Source organism: Lutjanus erythropterus, chromosome 3 (genome assembly GCF_056507025.1).
Source record: "Lutjanus erythropterus isolate fLutEry1 chromosome 3, fLutEry1.hap2, whole genome shotgun sequence".
In the NCBI taxonomy this organism is placed as follows: domain Eukaryota; kingdom Metazoa; phylum Chordata; class Actinopteri; order Lutjaniformes; family Lutjanidae; genus Lutjanus; species Lutjanus erythropterus.
In genome coordinates, this window is record NC_139319.1 from 44186390 (window position 1) to 44202873 (window position 16484).

Below are 16484 nucleotides of genomic sequence, written 5' to 3' on the forward strand. Positions count from 1 at the left end.
CTCAGTATTGTAGTGTCACCACAACTGCCAGATGCAACCAGCAGAGATTTGCAAAGTTCCGTCAACATTGCCATGACCCCCACGTGTTGCCTCTAACTGACCCCTATTGACTGGTTAATAATAGTGAGAAGTCAGCTGTTAATGGTCGTATAAAACAGAGAAGTCAAAAATGCAGTTGTATGTCTTCACCAATCAGTCAAGTTACAGTTTACATCCGTGTCATGTAATATGTAATGTAGTGAAGACTTTAATGGACTATAATGAGGAATTTACCACTCTATTGACTTGTAACTTTGAAAGAACTTAATAGACTATATGACATGTATTTTGGGGAAAAATGTATGTATGATTCCAGTCAATAATTTTCAGGTAGAAACACGCTGTCTCCACTTAGAGACTATTTTTACAGACAAGGACAGAGGGCTGATAGAGAGGTGAGCATTATGATATCACACTGAAATTGAGATATCATGTTTACAAGAGCCTTAAAAAAATAAAGGCATGAAAGAGATTTTTTCTGTAGGTTTTTCACGGAAATTGCAGTAGTATTCAGGATTAGCTCCGTAAACTGTAGGTCCATTGATCAGACACGCATGCACACACTCACTCATACACCCACACAAGGAAGTGATTGCATGTTCCCCTAAATAAAAAAACGGTTGTGATTGGCCTGAAGAGATCCAGGATGGGTGAAAATCTTTGAACAAGAGGATGACCAGACATATCTGCCGGAGCAAATGACACATGAGCTTGCAGATTCATCTGCTTTCCAGGCTAGTAGTTCAGTGTTTTGAGCGATCTACCCTTGCAAACTCTGCCAAATAGAAAGACAACACCATGTCCTCCTGACCACAATGCATAATTGATAATTCAGTTGTTTTCTGGCCAATGTTTATTATCCTCTATCATATCAATGCAAAATAGTGAGACTACAAGCTACAGCATGCTCAGAAATAAGTTTGTATAACATATAGGTTTTTTTTGAACAGCCAGGGCAGAGGGTGAAGGCAGCTGTCAGAGAGAGATGGTGTGACATGTTAATGTTCAAATGTCACGCAGTCTCACCGTATAGGCATTCCTGGTGGTGCACTTGGTTATAAACATGAAAAGTGACAAAAGTAGAATGGAAGATAGACATTATTGTCAGTTTGGAAAACAAAGCCACGTGTTTAGGCACTGATGGTATATTCAACAAGAACTGCATTTACTGACCCCTTCATACCCTGAGACATGTTTAAGACCTGTCCTTCCAGAATGCAGTGGTACAATTCCTGCCTAACATGCAGGATTCTATATTTATCAAGATCAGCGCTGAGCAAAATTATCTTTAATTTATTAATTTGTTTCAGTTGCTTGCTAATTATAATTCTTAAAAAAAATAAAGAATTCTTATTGTTGATTGTAAAGCCATATGTGTTGTAGAGTGCTTTCTCCATTTTAGAAAAGCTGTAGCAGCATGGTTTATACTGGATATTGTGTTGTTTTATTGATCTTAAATGCTATGCAACACTGACTTTGGACAGACTTTAAAAGAACAGCTTGGGATGTTTAATATTCATTACTCATTTATTACATAGGAAGTTTTGAATTTCACAGTCATCCATCCTTTACTTTACACTGGAAATACAAACCATCAGGTTGTCATGTGCTTTTACTGGGGAGCAACTCAGCATTCTTCATCTGCAACAAAGCTTCATCAAAATGACAATGAAACCTCAGTCCTGAACTTTCCAGACCCTTTGTGTCTTTAGTGAAATATCACAGAAATATCTCGTAAAATAACAGTTCAGTCTTTTGTCAGGAGTCCTGCTCAGTGTGATTATTCATCAGATAATCTGACACTCAGCCATTGGATGACATCCATTTACTGGCTTCCACCGTGCTGGAGAGCCAATAAGTGGACCCTGAACAGGACCCCAGACCAGTGAACGACGTATGGAAGCATTTACAATAGAGACAGACAGCTTCATAGATAGAATTATATTCATACACATACATATTTGCATGTATACATAGGTACATGGATAGACACATAGCTTTCATATATACCAGGTAAATATGTAATAAAAGCAGCAGCATTAAAGATTAAGGATAACTCTACACTTTATATCCTCATCTCCCTGCCAGTGGCCTCTATGCCAAAATCAATACTCCATTAACCTCTATGGGAGATGATGCTTATATCATTAGCTTGTGTGTGTGTGACGATGATGATGATGTATAGATTAATAAAATATTTATGCTGTGTGTACGGTTGTGTGTGTCATGACTAAATTAGGTCTTTGGACACAGGATCATTTATCTTTACATTTCAGAATCAAATGAGCCCATAAAACTGGACTGCCTTAGTTGTATGACAGAAAATAAAACATGGATTTCTGCTGCCCTTCTTTCTTTGTATCTTCTGCTTGTATTGTTCTGTATTGTTTCACATTTTTTTCCTCAGTTGTCCCAGATTAAAAATCATCTGTTTTGATCTGATGATTTTTTACTTTCATTTGTAGCATTAATAATCTAAGTCAAACTGAGATTATAGTGAGTTGCTGCTGAGAAATGTTTACTCGTATATGAGTTCTCCAGGGGGCATGAACTTTTTTCCACCAGCTAAAGCGTGTTTTCTGCCACTTAAGTTCCATCAGCCTAATGGGCAGTTAACCAGCTGGGGTTCTGAAGTTATTACCCAATACTTTTGCGTATTTGTGACCTCAGTTCTTTGTTGCTGTGTTTTGACAGTAGGATTTTACCATCACAACATTCAGACCAATGAAAAGCAGTCAACGCTGACTATTGGTTTCAAACGGGACATAAACCTCAGTCTCCTGGGTGAAAGCTCTGTATATGTTTGACCCATCCATCCGTTAACTTTGCTCTTTACACTATGTCACCTGACTTAAACAGCACATCAGACCATAAAGCCAGAGGGGTGACTACAGTATCATAGTTCGAAGCACCGTTGCAGTGACCAAGCTGCCATATTTGATGTGTTTGGGGGTGAGGATGAGCAGTAAAGCGACACACGATTTAACTCACTACTGATTAGCTGCTTATGTGGAATTGTTGAAAAATAAAAAAAAATAGCATCAAGTGTATGGCATTTCTCCAGTAGTGCACAAAAGAAGTTGACAGCATGTCTCCTAGCAGCACCCACTCTCAGTTGTCACTCAACGCAATGCCAAGAAAAAAATGCCCACTCAGAGGCTTTAGGATTACATACTTTTTCATAACTATGTCTAAATCTCTTTATTGAAAATTTTATTTATTATTTATTTATAAATTAGTGTTATAGAGTTTCAATCTAAGATAAAGTGTAAGGGAACATTTAACTGATTTGTAACTTAATTCCACGTATGAGTCATGTTCTCATCCACAATTGCAGCAGAAGACAGTGACTGACAGCGACTGCATTTGTAGTGTGACCAAGTTTGATCTCTTCATTTTTGAAACATAGATTGTGTAACACCAACCTAGATTCACTGAAACTAGAGTAACTTTAACAGTAAAAAAAACATGTTTTTTTTTTTTCTACAGCACCGAGAAAACAAATGAGACTTCATGGACTGTGACCATGAAAAGCACATGCTTCCTGAATTCCACAGTAAAACATGAACCAAGTGCATTACAACACGCTACGAAATACGCAGGCATATCAGGTGTAACACATAGCCAAGCTTCACAGCAGTCATCTTGATGCAAATTTTGGAATCTCCGCTTGTGATTCTCTTTGAATTGTTCTGCTCATACTGTATAGACTATATCATATAATGCCTGCAACCTACATGCTCCTCTCTTGTCATCTGTTTTGCATTTTCTCTCATCATTACCCTAAAAAGAAAAAAATATCCTTTATTTCTGGGGAGTCATATTGCTTGTCCATGTCACAATTGATCCAGAAAACGCTATTTTCATCACACCTTTTCACTAAACTTTGCCTGCCTTTGTGTTGTTGTAGTGGATGTGTCGGTATCAGTCCTTGTGCGACCATCCCCTCCTCCTCTGCTGCCACTCTGCTCTGCCTTGTGTCTCTCTTGCAGTAAAGTCATCCAAACTGAGCTCACGTTGTTCCGTCGATCCTCTCTTTGGAGCACAGGAAAGGAGGGCATTTAAGTATTGTACGAAACGTTCGAGGGACTTGTTCATGTTTGTGTGTATTCATGCTTGTGTGTGCAGTGAAAGGCTGCCCATGTGTGAAATAATGGAATGAATGTCAATTTTCTTCCAAGCAATATCCTTAGTCCCCTGTTACATAGATATTACAGAGACTGTGTGTGTGTGTGTGTGTGTGTGTGTGTGTGTGTGTGTGTGTGTGTGTGTGTCTGTGTGTGTGTGTGTAAAGTAAAAGAAACAAAAGTGTGTGACTAAATATTTAAAGAGTGTGGTTTAAATATTACAAAGGTTTTGTCATATATATAACATTAATATAAATGTGAGTAACTGAATAACTGAACTGACTGCTCTCTATACTGTTTTGATGTTCTGTACATTCATTTATATTTTGGTTCCGTTTATTCATGTGCTGCTTTAAACTTTACACCTCCTCTAGAAATGTAGTTTTTGTTATTACTTTTGCTATTTAAATATGCTTTATAGAACAAAAAGAAAAGAAATACTCAGACAAAATAGAAAAAATCCAAAGGAAGAAGTATTTGTAATATAAATAATATATATAAATATAGCAGATTCAGCTGTAACATTTTATTAAATTATTGCCATGTATTTAAATAATTTACAGTAAAATATAAATTTACACTAAAATATGATCGAGGTATAAAACAATATTTAAACATATTCTTATTTCCTACATACACACACACACTTACAAAAATGCCACAGCAAGCATCAACACTCCGCCAACTCCACATACACCCTCATGCCAAACACACACGTACAGCTTCTCTTTGTTGTTTGCTCTCATCACATTCTGTTGTGCTTTAGACACACACAGACACACACATTCTCACAATCACTAAACAGAACTGACTGTATTAGTTATTTTAAATTAATTATTTTTTTCATTTTAATTGAATTCTCAGAATTGCAATGAGAGAAAAAGACACAAATACACTATTCAGAATAACCTTGACAAAAATAGAGTGTGTATCTGTAAATGTGCATGCATGTGTGTGTTCTTGTATGATAAATACATGTATGCCTGTGTGTGTTTGTCTAATCAAAGTCCCTCTGCTGCTGAGTCCCTTTTAGTTAAGCCCAGTCACTCCCCCTCTTTCTCCCTCCCTACCTTTAGTTTATACAGCTGCCTCTAAACTGAACAGCACACACACACACATAAATGTGGGGTGTGTGCGCATATGTGTGTGAGTGTGTGAGAGTGAGACAGAAAGAGAGAGCTCATGTGTGAGTGGCTGAGAGGTGTAGTTTCTGTGCTATGAATACATATGTGGTCGGGAAATCAGGGAGATCAGAGCAAAAGAATGCAGAGAGAGAGGGAGTGTGTGTGTGTGTGTCTGTGTGTGTGTGTGTGTGTGTGAAGGAGAGAGAAAAAGAGAGGGAGTGCCTCTCGCCCTGGCCCTCCTCCTCCTCTCCTCTCTCTCCACACATCTACACCTCCAGCCTCCAAATGCAGAAAACAGAGACCCGGCCCCTCCCTCCGCTCCGTTTCCCCTCTCACTCTTTTCTCTCTCTATCTCGCTCACCCCCCTCAGTGTCAGCCAATCCCATTCCTCCCCGGGCTCCCTCTGTCCTCATGGCTCCGCCTCCCTCCCTGCTCAACCAGCAAGAGAGCTTCAAACTTACAGAAGCAGAGAGGAGAGAGAGAGAGGGAGCAGAGGCAGACAGGCACACACACAGCAGAGGTGGCAGAAGCAGGCGAGGAGACGGCGCTCACACATACCGCACGCACACATACACACGCACTGAGAGAGGCAGCGAGAGGCAGGCACAGGGAGAAAGGGATCAGAGTAAAGAAAAACACAGGAAAATTCAGCATTTTCTTGAAGTGACAGAGAGAAGAAAAAAGAAGGGAGGAAGAGGAGAGAAAGAAGGAGCTGTTTGTCTTTCACTCTCCATCCCTGACTTGGAGAGCTGCAGCTGGATGAAACACAAGAAGAAGTGAGAGAAAAGACTGAGGCAGTCCCACAGACAGCGAGAGACAGAGAGAGAGGCAAGAAGAAACCTCCGAAAGCAGGGCGCGTGTTTTTTTATATCTTCTCCAAAGAAGAGAGAAGAACAAAGACAGAGACGGAGGTGTATTGTTATTTTTCTCCAAGTGCTGGGGCGACTCAGAGTCTTCATGTGTGCCTGAAAGGATCCTATGTGTTTTTGGGGGCATTAACCCTTTAAGACGGGCGAAGCTGGAGTACTCACACAGACAAGGTAGACGACTGAATTCAATTTTCTTCCTTCCTTTTCTTCAAGCTGCACAATGTTGAGCAGCGGTGTGTGTGTGTGTGTGTCTGTCGTGTGTCAGTGTGTGTCTGCATGCCTTGGGAAATTGCTTGGTCTCTAGTCAATTGCCTCTCATTGTGTGAATTCACTGACTGAATGTAAACTCATTGACAAAAACAACACAGTCAATCCGAATGTGTGTGTATGCGTGCGTTTGCATGTGTGTGTGTGCGTTAAATAGTGCCAGACTGGGGCCTCATAGTTTGATTTGGTGAGAAAGTGGCAGGAGAGAGCGACAGGGAGGGGGAAAGCCTTCTTTGCATCCGAGCTAAGCACTATTTTCTCTCGCTCCATTCTACCTTCTTTTCTGTCTTTTTCTTTCTTTTCTCATCTTTCGCTCATTCTTTTGTTGTCCCCCTCATGTATTTTTTTCTTCATCCACTGCCTCTGTGCTCTCTCTTGTGGCCCTTTTCTCCTTTTTTTTCCCAGAGTCTTGAGTGTGGTCACACGTTGTAACCGTACTAAAGACTGGGCTATAAGGCTAAATCAAGCGGCAAGTTAGTCAGTAAGCCAACAATCAGCCAGTCAAGCAAGCAGTCATTCCTTTTTTTTTGCCCCCTTTTTTGGCACTCATTCAGTCACTTACTAGTCCACACGCCAACCTGTCATTATGTGAGCCTGTATTCATCGACATCACTGTGGGCTTCTACTTGTAAGTAGCCAATGCTGCCAATCAATTAGTGACAACTGTCTTTATATCTGTGCTACAATCCTCTTACGACACACACACACACACACACACACAGATGCATACACACAGTGACACACACAGACACACACACACACATATATAAATATTTCAGTGCTTAATCATATAGTAAACATTAGCTTCAAGGTCTGGGTTTGATTTTGAGGCCATTACAAAGGGGCAACATTCAAAGGGAGTGGAGATGGGGAATATTACCTCAATTAGGGCACCAATCAATGTGGAGAACATAATGAGAAACATTCAGGACAAACTGCTGTCCATCATAGTTGTTGGCAAAGTGACCAAAGACATTTCAACCCCCAGATAAGATCTCTCTCTCTCTCTCTCTCTCTCTCTCTCTCTCTCTCTCTCTCTTTTTTTTTTTTTTTTTCAATTTTTCTTCCTCATCCAGAGTGGACATGTTGCGTGTGTGATGGTGAAACACAGCTCAGCTACTAGTCCTCCCGTCACAGTTTGTGATGCGGTGGTGAGAGAGGGAGGGAGAATTCTCCTGCTAGTCTGTGATCATCAGCAGTCATCAGTATGGGTTAATTAATGTTTCCGTATTTTCTTTTAAAGGCCCTTAAACAGCTTCCATTAGTTGATGCTTGATGTTGAGGACCGGTATATCAAATTTACACCAGCAGGTTTCATGCCAGATTTTAAAGGTCAAATCTGTCCTGCAGATAGAATAGACTGTAAACTGTGACACTGGATAAAAGGCAGCCAGCACTGTAGTTTTAAAAGAGTGTTATTTATTATTTGCTCTAGTCTTATCTAACTTTTACTTGATGCTAAATACTATAATGTGTACTTTGAAATTATGCTACAAAAATTCATGTTGACTTTTATTCTATAAATCAAAGGATACATTTCACCACTACATCTCTTTATAATTATTTCACTTGGTAAGAGTTTTGATCTCATAAGCACCTTCTAATTCTAGTGTAATACTATTTATTTTATTAACAAAATAACATTATTTATTTATTTATTTATATTTCTAGTATTTCTTGTAGAAAGGTAAACAAAATGACATATGTCTGTGGGGTCTCAATTTTTTTTTTTCTTTCAATTTTAGGTCTGACGATAATAAAGTAATCAGAATTGCTAATCACAGTCAATCAATGATCAAAGTAGAATCACTGTTGAAATTCAAATGTCCAAGCCTACTTCTCCCCTTCTTGTCTAACTTCTGAAAAATGTGATTAAAGCAGTTAAAACCACAACCCGCACAAGGACCCCTATTGGTCCCCGGACCCCAGTTTGAAAACCGTTGTATTAAATGGCACACCATTTATTCGCAAACTAAAAAAACTGTGAAGAATGATGATAAGTTGGTCTCTTGCTGTGTGTCACCCTGACAGAAGTGTTTAAACTGTGTTTAACCCTGTAAACTCAGGAAAGCACCAGCCAACAATTCAATGCTGCAGCTTCTAGCGTTGTGTTTTGAAATCGTGTGTGTGTGTGTGTGTGTGCATGCGTGCGTGTGTTTGTGGTGAGGTGAGGGTTAGGGTGGCTGGTCTGTGTGCTCCTGCTCAGACACAGAAAGAGAAGACGGGCTTTAGCTTTTTGCCTAATCGCTTCCAGACACAGAGATTTGCATTCCATTGCTTTCCGAGTGTGTGTGCGTCTCTTTCTCTCTCTTTTCTCCCATTCAGTCTTCTCCTCTAGCTGCACCCCCCTCCTCGCCCCCCAACTGTTACTTTTTCAATTAGAAACATAAATTTTGAGACGCTCCTAAAAACGTGCGTGTGAGTAACGAAGCGAAAGAGGAAGTAGGTGATGGATTAAAGGAATTAAACTGTCACTGTGAGAGGAAACATGCTTCAGAACGACTGTGGATGGACAGATCGTAAAGAAAGGAGGGCAGAGACAGTGGTAGAGCGAAGAACATGTGTTACTGATTAAGATTCCAACGGGCCTATTAGGAATGATAAGACGTCAGAGAGAGAATAAAGGAGCTATAAAATATTCTCATATCGAATTCATAGACAATTCTGCATAAAAGGTCAAATGGTAATTCTGCAAACTTTCTGTTTGCTCACACATGCCTCTGAAATGGATGGTTTGTTCAAGTTCAATTCTATGTGTTGGAAATATTTACATCTCCTATGCTTTGTATTGTGTGGGCACTGTTGATGCACAATTAATAACAATATTATCGAAATCACAATACAGCCAAGTCCAGTGTCAAAATCGTGTGACCAGAACCAAATCACAATTTTTTGAAGAGGGAAAACTGTGAGAAAACAGCATTATAATGAAGTACTGTAGTACTGCAGAGATGCCCTGGACTAAAAAACTTGTTCTCAAGATGAAAGAAAACAAATCTCACATCATCAAGATTTTATTTATTCATTTATTTATTTATTTTCAGTCAAAATTCAAATTATGGTGCAAAATTGATCATTCCCACTGATCTCACTGCATATCGCAATCGCACTTCCAGTCAAAATAAGCACAATGTGACTTTTTTCTATATCGTGCAGCCCTAATAGATTCTACATTTCCAGAAAGCAGAGAGCAGGTGTAAATGTTCTGAAGAAGTTATGTAGTTAGAGGAAGGCTGATTTCTGAGTGTTACAGTGGTTGATCATAACAGAAGCTGTGTGTAATATTTAAAAAGATTATAATTTTGTAATGGTGTGAAAGAGTCCCCTGTAATTATTTTTTTTTGTCAGACGTCCTTGTGCATGTGGCTGATTATATTCTACTGGACACATTTGACGTGTTTGTCAAGGTGATTTTATTTATTTTTTTTTTTGTGCACACATTTTGGCTTTTTTTTTTCTCCTTCTCTGGAATGTTTTAGTGGATTAAGGAGCACTGTGAGTTTCAGACCAACCACTGTGACAGACAATGCAGTCAGTCAGCCAGCACAGACAGCTGCCACATTCCACTGGTGGTTACAATAATGAAAATAACCTAAATAAAACAAATAATATAAAAAGGATCTTTTGGTAAAGGTAGTGTACAGCAGCACATTTTGGATTTTTTTACTGTAAGTTTAGGGAGCGTAGTGGCGCTCATACAACGTAAGGCTTCATTCGCTCATTATACTACTAGTATGAGTTCATAATTATTATAGTCACAGCTTGATAGAAAAAGGATTTGAATAGTGCATAGTTAATGACTTGCTATTATGACAACTAAATAACGTTTTCTAATTATGCTGTGAAAACAAAGAAGCTTCATGTGAATAGATGTGAAGCTGTGAGGTAATGACTCATTTTTTTATCTTTTTTTTTTTTTTTTTTTTTTTAGTAATGGACTGAACTGAGCAGCTTGCAGTGAATTGGCAGTTAGTTTCTTATGATGCTTCAAAACACTGAGGTAGTAATATTAATCAGGCACTGACTGCTCACTGACTGGGCTCTCTGCAGACCCCAGAGGTTCACTTTAAGTCATATATCCCAGTGCTTTATTCTATCATTGCAATTTTTCATGGCTTTCTCGATCAGTTTGTTCCGAATTACTTTGTATGATTGTTTGCTGTTTCTGTTTTAGTGCTTTTTAAAAATACCAATGTACTGAGATCCTGGGAGACCCAAGTCAAAAGCACTCAATTCCACGTTTGCAGTTTTAACAAATGGAACTACTTTATTAAGTTCATGTTTCTCATGGGTCCTAATTTAAAGTATCACATGCTATTGTCACCCGCATGAGCCAAATCACGTGCTAGAACTGTGTGTAGCTTGTAGTGGTTATATTTCAACATTCTACGTCATGTACAAATTGAATAATTGAAAGTTGAATTAAATTTAATAAACCTTTATTTTGACAGGGGGTCATACCCCTGTATGAGACCTTTTTACTTTTGTGTTGAAAGACAAGTAAAAATGAGAAAGTGTTGAAGTTTGAATGACTTCAGGTTTGTTTCAGTTATATATAAATATAATGCAAATAATGTCTACTTGAAATTACTGACAAATTCCTAAAATAATTATAATAATAATGATAATGGTAATCTGTTTTGTTATCTTTTAGGATGACATTAATTGCATAAATACCTAGAGAGGAAACATTTTGCTAGGATGGTAGTTTCTTACAGTAGTACTTTTGGGGTTCCCAGAAACTCCAGTCGGTAGTCCTTGTTAAATATGTTGGCAGGATGAGGGTTGAATGAAGTCAAGTATGTTTTAGTTATATATCCCCAAATCACAAATCACAATTTGGTTTAAGGGGCTTTACAGTCTGTACAACATACGACATCTTGTGTCCTTAGACCCTCGATCTGGAAAAAGAAAAACTTGTAAACCCTGTAAAGAGAAAAAAAAAGAAGAACTATGTATATTTGATGTGGATCCATGATATTTACTAATGCCTCAGACATGATAGTCAATTTTCTTTTAATGGCAATCACTAGACAATTTTGAATGAATAAATCAAACTTTTATGTTAATTAAATGGAGCCCATTTAATATTTTCAAGGCGACAGTGACAGTATCAGTTCATGGATCCACTGTCTGGAGAGAGAAATGCAGGTGCAAGATATTTGAGAATTTTAAAGCCACAATAAATAATCTATGTTTTCTACATTTGCATTATATTTGCAGTATAATGTAGTACAACCCTTTGTGGAAACGACAGCCAAGTACTCCTGCAGTTTGAGTGTGCTTTTCAGTAGCAGCTGCTCATTATCAGTTATTGTACATCTGTAAAAATATCAGTGTTGTTTGTTTGTGGACAACAATGCAGAGGCAGTGAAAGTGTGTGTGTTCATTTCAGCCCCAGTGTTTCAGATGAGTTTTTTTTTCCTCTTCTCTCTCTGCAGGCTTTATCAGATTATAATAGATGTATTTGCAGATTATAGGGGACAGAGTGTGTGTGAAGGACTGACCGCTGGGGCAGACAATGTGACCAGCCAACCATTATATGACCTGCTGGATCCCACCACTGCTGCAATTGGAGCAACATGCACACACACACACACACACACACACACACACACAGTAACACAGTGGCATTCATGTTGCCGTGCGGATATGTACACATTCACATGAGCGACCATGCGTGGACTGTAGGAACACACACATTGTCCTCGCCAGTGTTGTGTTTCTGGTCGGTCCAGGTTTGAGAAACAAGCTGCCACTGTTTTTCACTGAGTGTGTGTGTGTGTGTGTGTGTGTGTGTGTGTGTGTGTGTGAGAGAGAGAGAGAGAGAGAGAGAGAGAGAGAGAGAGAGGGAGGATATATCTTGAGAGATTCATCTCGCTTTAAAGGAACTCCCCTATCTCCTCAATTTCTCATTCCTGCACTTTTCTTTCGTTTATCTCTATCACTCTTGCTCTGTCACACACATGCCCCCCCACGCCCCTCCAAGCCCCCCATATATATCTCGCTCTATGTCTCTCTGTCGCTCTCTCTCCACAAATAGAGCACTATCTCCTAGCAACAAGGCCTTTGAGAGTGATGTGTGAGATAGATTGGGTGTCTGCGATATAGGGGCCTGTGTGTGTGTGTGTGTGTGTGTGTGTGTGTATTTATGTTTCAAAGCTAGAAAGATGATGAAAGTCATCAGAGGAAGGACATCACTTTGAAACAGGAATTAAGGAATGAATGCGAGTCAGTGAGGCTTGCCCTTGTAAGTATAGTTGTGTGTGTGCGTGTGTGTGTGTGTGTGAGAGAGAGAGAGAGAAAATGTGAGTGTGTGTGTGCCTGTGTGCGTCTGTAGTAATTTTCCTGATGGACTGCATTACTCTAGATGGGGCTATTACTCAGAAAATAAAAGTTTCAATTATTCCTAAAATGCCCTGGACGAGTATACACACACGCATGCACGCACGCACGCACGCACACACACACACACACACACACACACACATAGAGTGATATAGTGTATAACATTATTCTTTAGCTATGCATACTTGAACAGACACAAGGATTTACAGTAGTTCACACACTCCTCTAACTCAGGGCGGTGTATAAAGGTCCTGCTCATTCATATTATTTTGACCATATTTTTTCTTGTTTTATTATTTTTCATTACATACGAGGACATTTATAGTTCATTCATCATGAGAGCGCAGCAGTAATGTGTGTATGTACTGTATGGTGTGTGTGTGTGCCGATGGGCTGCTGTGTGAAGGATTGTGTGTGCACCTGTTAGGAGGAGTTTATACTGGTGTGACATCTCCGAAAGAGTTTGTGCATATTCCACCATGTGTCTATGTGTGTGTGCTGTATGTGAGCGTTTTCACACAGCTACCCGTGACAGAGAGAGCACAGCGGTGTCCCGTCTCATCACTAATTCAAAAGGACAAATTGCAAAAAACAAACATCCTGCTTCTCATTTCAGTGGTGAAGACAAATCAAAAGAAGCAGTCAGAGCATCTACCTTATTATGAAGTGTATTCTGGAGGGCGGTGCCTGTCATCAAAACTGTTGTACTGTTTTTACTATTATTTGACCTGATACTTTTTTGTGCTGCAGTAGTAGTAGAATTCTTTTACTGAGGAATATGATGTCACATCTATTGAAAAGACTTAAATTAAAGCGTCATCGAAAATTAATAAAGTTACAAACATGTAATTAGAGCCACACAGATATATCAGTCGATTTGTCCGTATGGGCCAATATGAAAACTTTTTTTTTCTTTAGAGAACATAATGCAGACTGATTTTATTTTATGTTGTTTTAGGTTTGAGGCACAGTTCTGGCTGATTGATTGATTTTTGTATGTTTTTTTTTCACTCTGTAATATCAGTAACAGCATTGGCTGCAAAAATCCAGTACTGCTCGGACTCTACATGTAATAGATGTAAGAAAAAGCTTGTAACTGTGAACACTTTTCTGTTTTTTGGATCAAAATGTAGATTTCTGCTTTTTCTTAAGCATGGTCAATTTCAATTAAATTGTTCATAATTTATCAAAATTATTGCCTCCCTATTTTTACTCATTAATTAATGAAATAATTGCTTCTGCTCTTTGTAGATGCTTTGTTTTGACCTCCTGATGATTTAAATATTTTTATGTCGTTATTTTTGTAGCAAATCATTAGACATGTCAAAACAACTGATAACTTCAATTATATAATAATAATAATAACAATAATAATAATAATAATAATAATAATAATAATAATAATAATAATAATAATAATAATAAGTTATAATAATAATAATAATAATAATAATAATAATAATAATAATAATAATAATAATAATAACAATAATAACAATAATATGATAACAATGATAATTATGATGATGATAAAAATAATAAAAAGTAGTCCTCAGGAAAAGGAGGAATGGAATATTTTAAGTTTTATTAGATTTTAGACAACAAGGAAAGAAATAGATTTGACCTTTTGGATTGATTGTAATATACAGTGATCCCAGTTTGATCATCGATCAAAACCCCCAGAGGCAAATTGTGATTTGTGATACTGAGCTATAAAAATGAATTTTGACTTGACATTTGACTATGAAGATCTTGAAACCTAAAAGTAAAAAATAAATAAATAAATTAGTAAAAAATTCTCAGAGGGGACTCTTTAGACAAAGTCCTCTCAAACTGGGGGCTCGTGGTTTCATGTGCATCTATTGTTGAGGTTCTTGACATGAAAAAGTCTGGCCAGTGAAAGTGTGATCTGCTGTACTGTACATTGTGCATTTGTGTAAAAACATGTTTCATGCAATTGGCCACTGAATAGAAGAGGATACTCACCCTCTATAGACAGTATGTATCTCTGACTGGAAAAAGGTAAAGACAGCCTTTTGTATTTCTTGTTCACCTTGCTGAGTTTCTCTCCAGGCCTTTTTCTCTCTTCACTTAATGACGATGCTCGCTCTGTCTGAGCCACAGCTCCACTGACCTTTGTTTCCCCCACTTTTCCCACCTCAAATCTTGTGGTGATTCTGTCACTCATTTCCACTTTATCACTTCCTGTAGAACAACATGATAGCAGCGAAGGGAGATTAAAAAAAAAAAGAAAAAAAAAGAAAAACAGAATTATAGTAGAGAGCCGGAAGATTCAGTTTACACAAGACTGAGAGGAGAACAGAGAGGGAGCGGGCTGAGTGATGAGGTGCTTGCTGACTAAGTGTTTCTTATCAGAGACTGAATCCAGATGGTTTGCAAACACACCTCCTCTTCATCCTCGCTCTCTGTCTGTTGTCCCTCCTCATCTCCGTTCCTCTCTCTCTCTGTCTCTCTCTCTTCCTCCTTTTTTCATGTCTTCACACTCTAATCCCTTTTTTTCCATGAATAGAATCAGGATTCGTTTTGCACTGAGAATTCCAATGTGACCTCCACAATATAAATCATGTAGCACCTCAGATAAAAGCTGACCATGTGGATGATAATAAAGCCTTTATCCAAAGAGCTGCTTTCAGCTGCACTACGTCATGACAGGGCTGTTGTAGCCATCATGAGGCACCACAGGAGAAACTGCTGCTGAAGAAGAAGAACAAGAAGGGTAGACAAATGTTGTAAAGCAGACAGAGTTGAGTCTTTGAAACAGTCATCCAGGAAAAAAAAAAAATTAACAAAACAAAAATCCATTAGCACTACTGAGGTACTGTCGCATTTGAATAATTGATGTCAGTGTCGGCCTCACACCATTAACTACTGTTTCTTTTCAGTTACTCTGAAATATAACCTCAAATCTAAAAGAAAAATCCGCTTGTGTCGTCTTTGTGTAAATATTGAGCAAACAAATACCTAAATTAGAGCCTGACAGATACTGGATTTTGGAGACGATCCCAATATGAAGCAAAAAAGTTCTTTAACTTTATTTTTTAGAAAAAGAATTAAGAAGTAAGAAAAGGCATCAAATGTGCATAAAATGCTGCCTTTAAAATCTAAAAAATATTACCATTATTACAGAAATTAGAGATAATAATGATAGAGCTGAGGACAATTATAGTAGCAAATTGGGGAAAAACCATGGTAGCACAGTACTGAGAAATGTTGAGTAACTTTCACAATCAGGCACACATAGGTGCCCACACACACACACGCACACACAACACACACACACACACACACACACACACACACACACACACACACACACACACACACACAGGACCTTTGTATCACTAGCAGGCTCCTTTCAGCTCTTATCTATCTGCTCTGGGAAATGAAGACAGATGATGTGACGGGAAAATGAACCATGAGCACCTGGAGTTGGTGGTGGTGGTATGTGTGTGTGTGTGTGTGTGTGTGTGTGTGTGTGTGTGTGTGTGTGTGGGGAGGGGTGATTAGAGAGAGAATGTGTGTGTATTTACCTGTGCCTGCTGCTTGTCTGTGTGCGCCCGTGTGTGTGTTGTGTTGTTGGAATGCAGCGATGTGTTTTATCAGCTCTACTGTTAAGCATCCTGCAGGGAGCCGTTCGTCCTCTTTGTTTTATGATGAAACCAAACATATCAAAGTTCTCTGCTCATTTG

General features: G+C 38.6%; 1 protein-coding gene across 2 annotated transcripts in view; it reads left to right on the forward strand.

The window, feature by feature from the left end:
* Positions 1–16484, forward strand: part of tenm3 (teneurin transmembrane protein 3) — a 417647-nt gene that overhangs the window by 159198 nt on the left and 241965 nt on the right. Inside the window, exon 1 of one of the 2 annotated variants that reach the window (XM_084747617.1) lies at positions 5757–6330. The exons of the other annotated variant lie outside the window; for it this stretch is intronic. The gene's annotated coding sequence lies outside the window, so the exon portion shown is untranslated. Of the gene's footprint in view, positions 1–5756; positions 6331–16484 lie in introns of those variants that run through there. 2 annotated transcript variants of the gene reach the window in all.